Here is a 7,465-nt window from a genome sequence, read left to right on the forward strand (position 1 = left end):
CCCCCCCCCCCTAATAATTTTTCTTTTCATCCACTAATTTTCATGATAATATGTACAATCAATCAGGTACTGAAAACAGTCTCAGTCATAATATTTAGAGTGGTACAAATTTGCTCCCTAATCTCCACTTTTGTATTGGGACTAAAGAAGATGCTAAAATTTGCTCCCTCATCTCCACTTTTGTATTGGGACTAAAGAAGATGCTAGATTTATCAAGGCCCACCATTTTTCTTGAAGCGGCGGAAATAGGAATCCATAATAGATCTCAAAGCTCTACATTGCAAGAGTTAGCTTTCATAATGATCAAGGAATCATCAGCAAACAGAAGATTTATATAGAAATGGTCTCTCTGCATACCTTCACTCTAGATTTTTTCCATTCTCCTCTGCATGCAACAAGCGAGTAGTCGGACCCTCGACACGTAAAACAATAGATAAGGAGATTACATGTCTCTGATAGCCTGCAAGTGCACAAGGTTTAGTTGTAGATATTTGAAGTAAGAGTATCGATCCCGTAGTGAGCACACGAAAATGGTCTTTGTTACTCATAGTGAATTATTACGGAGTGTCTGCAAGTTAATGAAGGTCCGAAGCAATGCGAATACGCAGGTTGAAATATTGCAGGTGAAAGGTGATAACAATTAAATAGAAGTGCGAGTAAAATAAATGCGACAGAGAGTAATGAAGGGTTTTGGAAGAATAGGGTCAAGGCGTTCTCATGGAGTCTGGATTCCTCACTAGTATGTACCTAACGTAACTATGCTAATACATAGTTCTAGGTCAGATCTCTACACGTTGTATGCTTTTACAAGTGGCCAGAGCCAAGTATAGATATGTGCATACGTGCAACAGTCACATACGCCACCACCATTCCACCTCACATTCAGGTTTTGGAAACGATGATTAAGAGTCTCCCCATGGACACAGCTAAAAGTGATCTCCGTTATTCCCCTATCGAATGGTTGGGGAAGGAGGGAAGTAGCTTAAGTCACCACAATACCTCCGTAAACCAACCATCACATCCATAGTAATAGCCTTTTGTCCATGAAGGCAAATGTTGAGTGGGCAACTTCAGTTAACATCGAGAAGATTATTAACATAAACATAAAAGGAGGATGTAACATCCTACCGGCGTTCAATACCTAAACATACTAGGGTTCCTCCATATCCCCGAGAACTAGGGGGTCTACTTGGACATGCAGACAATAAGCATCAAAGGGTAAATCATGATGAACATAGATGAATGATCAAAGTAATACAAGAATGGATCCACTGTTTTTGTATTACAAGGAGATGGAAAGGGGGTGATTATGGTGGACATGGTTGGTGCCGTAGTCCCCTTGATCCAGAGGACGATTTCGCAAAGCCCTTCCATCGATCCCCCTCCAGATCCCTTTTTGAAGGTTAGGGTTCTTGAGTTCGGCGGAGTTTTTGATCTCTATGTGGCTTGTTTCCTCGATCTAAATGTAGGGGGTATAAATCAATGTGATTTTCACACCACATTCTCGGGATTTTCTTATTGTATTTCAAAAACTCCTTCACGTTAAGGATCCTAGTAATACCAATAAAAGGGTCTGCAAACGTGGTAAAATCCTGATAAATCCTACAACTACGGCACACAACTAGAAGTAAAACATGATGCAATTTTGGACTCATCAACTCCTCCAAGCTTAGAATGTTGCTCGTTCTCAAGAAAATATCGCAGCTTGGAATAACAAGTTCATCTTAGTTCGTGAAGCGTGAATAAACTTAAATGAATGAGTCAACTGCATTGAATCAATTGGTCACACAAGACGCTATGAGAGAATTATTGCATCTTAGTTCAAACCAATAGGGTCACACAAGACGCTATAATTCGCGTCGAGCTCTATCATATCATCACCTATGAGAGACTTATGAATTCTTCAACACCTTTACTATTCGATTCATTAGTGGAGGCATGACAACTCTATGTAGTAATTTATCTTTGCTTCAGCCGAGCAAGTTGTGAGGGCCTCTCATTACTTCTTGAAGCATATAGATACTTGATTTAGTTTCAGATTTTTATTCTTTATCTTCTTCACTTCTCTTGGGAACATGCTATTTCCCATGTCATAATCGTCTATTGTTTTAACTTGTGACATGTAAGCTATGCATGATTAACCAGGATAAATGAAAATAGGCGCATCAAAACTTTCAACACTCGGAGAGCTTTGCCTTCCCCGCTTCTTGTTCTACTAATTCTTTTATTGAACGAATGTCCAAAATCTATTTTTATTTTTCTCAATAAATTCATAAGACAACTGGAGTGAAAATAAACTATCACATGCAGTTATTATCTTGTGCTAGCCAATTATAACGCCCCGAGACCGATGCTCCAGATGTCTTCTAGTTATTCGCCGTCGTTGCCATGTCATTCGCTTGTGTGTTGCACTTTGCCATGTCATCATGTGCATTTCATCCGCATGTTTTCAAAACTTGCATCTGTTCGTCGCGGGCTTCCCCCGGCCCTTCCGTTCTCCGTTCGGAGTCCCGACACACGTGCCCGCGGCACCTCTGAAATATTATTTTATAAGTGGCATGAAATGTTCTCGGAATAGGTTAGAAGTTGGTGTATAGTCTTATTATAGTGTAGGTAGACCGACTGCCAAATTTCGTTGCATTCGGAGTCCGTTTGATAGCCCAACCGTTAAAACATGTAGCCGCAATATAGCCAGTCAAATATCGGACGTTTTCGGTCTCCAGAAACCAGTGCTTGGCCGCACTTCTCTTCTCTCCCCTCAACCCAAGTCCTCCTACACAGCCCACTAGCCCACCTACTTAACCACCTCAGCCCCGGACCGTCCGATAGCGATCGAACGGCTCCGAAACGGAGCAAATCCCCCAAACCCTAGCCCCTTTACTATATATGGCCACCCTTTTCATTTTTGGGCATCTCCTAGCTCTTCCCCTACCTCCCAGCCACCTCCACCTCGAAATCAGTGCCGCCACCCTAGAATTCCACGCCAGCCACTTGCCCCTCCGCCACTTGGCACCGCCGTAGCCGCCACCCGCCACCTGCACCGCCGCTCCTGGCCTCCCACGCTGCGCCATGTCGTCCCCAGATTCTCCCCTAGCGCCGCGGCCCACGAAGCCCATGGGAGGCCCGCCCCAGGCCGGATCTAGGCCCGACCCCGCCACCCGTGCCTGTTCCCGCTCGAGCCTCGCGCCGCTCAACCCCGATCCGCGCCGACCTCGCCGGCTCGTGCCTTGACTCCTTCACAACCGGCGAGCGACACCGCCGCCGCGTCCGACGAGTCGCCGGACCACCAGGCCGGTCCCGCCTCCTCCTCCCTCTCTGCACCTTCGCCCTGTCCTCTCTCTTCCTCTCACCCTTGCTCTCTGCCTCGCAGGTGCGCCTCCCCGCCATGGCCTCGAGCTCGCCAGCCTTGCCACCGCGGAGCTCCTCTGACCCAGCCGCGGCCGGATCCGGTCTTCCCCGACCCAGATCCGCCCGTTCCTGGACTCCCTGCATCCCGCACGCCCCGCTCCACCGTCTTCTACCCTCATCTCCGGCGTCCTCCGCCGCTTCTGGATCGAGCTCGAGCTCGAGCTTGAGGACGACCTCGTGGGCCCGTGTTCGGGAACGTAGTAATAATTCAAAAAATTTCCTACATGTCACCAAGATCAATCTAGGAGATGCTAGCAATGAGAGAGAGAGGAAGTGCATCTTCGTACCCTTGAAGATCGCAAAGCGGAAGAATTACAAGAACGCGGTTGATGGAGTCGTACTTGCGGCGATTCAAATCGCAGAAGATCCGATCCAAGCGCCGAATGGATGGCGCCTCCGCGTTCAACACACGTACAACCAGAGGACGTCTCCTCCTTGATCCAACAAGGGGGAGCAGAAGTTGAGGGAGAACTCCGACAACACGATGGCGTGGTGGTTGTGGAGCTTGTGGCTCTCCGGTAGGGCTTCGCCAAGCACTACGAAGGAGGAGGTGTAGGAGGGGGGAGGGCTGCGTCAGGGGCAAGGGTGCGGCTGCCCTTCCACCCCCCTCTATTTATAGGGTGAAGGCGAGAGGGGTACAACCCTCCTAGATGCATCTAGAGGGGGGGGGCTAGGGGGGAGCTTGCCCCCCCAAGTTGGTGAGAGGCGCCCCCACCCCTAGGGTTTCCAACCCTAGGCGCCTTGGGCCCTTGGGGGGGGGGGGCGCACCAGCCCACTAAGGGGATGGCTCCCACCCATATTCAGCCCATTTGGTCCCCCGGGGCAGGTGGCCCCACCCGGTAGACCCCCGGACACCTTTCGGTGGTCCCGGTACAATACCGATAACCCCCGAAACCTTTTCGGTGACTGAAACTGGACTTCTCATATATAAATCTTCACCTCTTGACCATTCCGGAACTCCGCATGACGTCCGGGATCTCATCCGGGACTCCAAACAACTTTCGGTAACCACATACAATTTCCCATTACAACTCTAGCGTCACCAAACCTTAAGTGTGTAGACCCTACGGGTTCAGGAACCATGCAGACATGACCGAGACATCTCTCTAGCCAATAACCAATAGCAGGATCTGGATACCCATATTGGCTCCCACATGTTCCACAATGATCTCATCGTATGAACCACGATGTCGGGGATTCAATCAATCCCGTATACAATTCCCTTTGTCCATCGGTATGTTACTTGTCCGAGATTCGATCATCGGTATCCCCGTACCTCGTTCAATCTCGTTACCGGCAAGTCTCTTTACTCGTTCGTAATGCCCGAATGTGCCGACAAATCCTGACAGGAGCTGCACATATCTCGTTCCCAGGGCACACTGGATGAACACTACATACAGCAACCGAAGACCCCGGGTGAAGGGGTGGCACCGCAAGTGGCTCTAGGTTGGACCAACACTCAGAGGAGCATTGGCCCAGGGGGGTTAAAATAAAGATGACCCTCGGGTTTGCAACCCCAAGGGAAAGTTATATGTTGTTAGGCAAATGTAAAACCAAGTTTGGGCCTTGCTGGAGGAGTTTTATTCAAAGCGAACTGTCAAGGGGGTCCCATAACCCCAACCACGTAAAGAACAAAGAAAGCAAGGAACATAACACCGGTATGACGGAAACTAGGGCGGCAAGAGTGGAACAAAACACCAGGCATAAGGCCGAGCCTTCCACCCTTTACCAAGTATATAGATGCATTAATAAAAATAAGAGATGTTGTGATATCCCAACATAATCATGTTCCAACATGGAGCAATCTTCAACTTCACCTGCAACTACCAACGCTATAAGAGGGGCTGAGTAAAAGCGGTAACTTAGCCAAACAATGGTTTGCTAGGAAGGTGGGTTAGAGGCTTGACATGGCATTATGGGAGGCATGATAAACAAGTGGTAGGTAGCGCGAAATAGCAATAGGACGAACAACTAGCAAGCAAAGATAGAAGTGATACCGAGGGTAATGGTCATCTTGCCTGAAATCCCGATAGGAAGAAGAACGAGTCCATAAAGTAGACGAACCAACGTAGTCGAACGAATCATCACAAACGCAACGTTACCGGAACTATCAAAGAGAAGCGCAACAGGAAAGAAGCAAACACCATGGTAAACAACCATCACATAAGCATGGCATGATGCAAAATCAAGTATGATGCATGTCCGGTTTAATGAGGCATGGCATGGCAAGGTGCAGAAAGAACACTACAATATAAGTGGAGCTCAATATACAATGAGTTGCAAATTGACAAAACACCACATTGACATATTTAGTTTAATCTCATTTAAGCTACCCAACAATATTAAATGTTGTTAAACATGGCAAGATGTGAAGCATAATTAAACTAACTATTTAGGCAAGTTTAAATGAGGCCGAAACAACAAACAAGAATTCCGAAAAAATCCCCATGTGCATATCTTGAGTTTGGTACTGATCTGACCTAAATCATATTTTAATGTTGTTAAATAGTAAAACAAAGTGCACCATGTTAATCTATGCATTATTCCACCCCATTTACATATAAAGTTTATTTAATTCGGAGCTACGGTTATTTAGTTAGGAAATAAAGCATTTTAGCATGTCATTTATGCAAAAGAAAGCAAACAACAAGTTTAAACATTTAAATGTGGTTATCATAATGCGGATGACACATGCAAGTTATATGTAATTTTATGAAAATGTTGACATGAGCATGTTATGAAGCATTTGGTCACCATGGCGGAACGAAAGGGGTGCCACGGCAACGACAACGGAAATGGTGCCATGGCAACATTCCGATGATTCGACAACTCATCGAGATGTCGGTGCAAGGGAAAGTGTGGATATATGGAACATGCAAAAGATGGTGGGGTGATCCCGGTTACCGGGTTCCCACGGGTCCACGACATGGCAACCGAGGAGGAACGCGCAAGGAACAACTCGGACACGGTTTGAACATGAGCATCTCATACAACACATGCATTCAATCCAAGGGTGATCGTCTCGTGGTTTATACCTTTGAAGCGTGCGTTTTCGAAGTGGTCCAAGTTCGTCGAGGGAAGTAGTGATACACGTTCGTAGTGTAAGTAGTCGTTCACGCTTTGAAGGGGAACTTGACGAATCCGAACTCTTCAAGGGCCGTCGTCGAAAGTAGAGGTTCTCGCGACGGTCGTAGGAAGAAGTGGTACACGGGCGAGGCAGAGCTTGCAGTAGCAGCTCATGGTGGGGGAGGTGATGTAGAGGAGGGTCGGAGGTGGCGGAAGTGGACGACGGAGGGGCGTGTGGAGGTGGCCGACGGGCAACGAGTCGGGGAGCTCCTGCTCAAGCCTGACCGCGGAGGGAGGCACGGGGACGCAGGCCTCGGGCGGCGAGGAGGCGTCATGGAGGAGGAGAGGAAGGAGGCCGGCTGATGCGGGGCGCCATGGGAGGCGCGCTCGCGAGGAGGCGTTCGAGCGAATGGGAGATGGCGGTGCGAGGGAGGAGATCGAGGGAGAGGGGCGATGGGATCGGGAGTGAGAGGCTGCAAGGGAGATGGGGATCGAGCAGGGTCGGGCTAGGGTTAGGTAGAGGGGCGGCTGGGTTGGGCCTTGGGCCATTTGGGCGGAGATGGAGAAGGCCAGAGGCCTGGTCCAGTTCCTTTCTTCCTTCTCTTTTTCATCTAAAGAAAAATAGAAAGAAAGAAAAGAGAGAAGGAAAGGTTTGGGAAATAAGTGGGCATGGGGTTAATTTTCTCAGACTCAGAAAAATGAGCTTAATCCAAGAAAATAGAAGTAGGCATGGATGCAAGGTTTAGATTCAAACACATTTGAATTTAATTCAAATGGGTGAATAGAGAGTGGGGGTTTGGAAGGTCCAAAAATGCTCGGATTTTTGGTGGAGCTTGGATAAGGGACAAAAGAATTGCCGACAAAGTTTGAGATCAAGAATTGAGACAGAAATGGCATGGAATTAAATTGCATGTGGGTTGCGATTAATTCCAAACTAATGGAATATTTATTATAGATCCCTAAATATTGGGAGGATATGTTATAAAGAGAA

This window comes from Triticum dicoccoides, chromosome 2B (genome assembly GCF_002162155.2).
Source record: "Triticum dicoccoides isolate Atlit2015 ecotype Zavitan chromosome 2B, WEW_v2.0, whole genome shotgun sequence".
NCBI classification, from domain to species: domain Eukaryota; kingdom Viridiplantae; phylum Streptophyta; class Magnoliopsida; order Poales; family Poaceae; genus Triticum; species Triticum dicoccoides.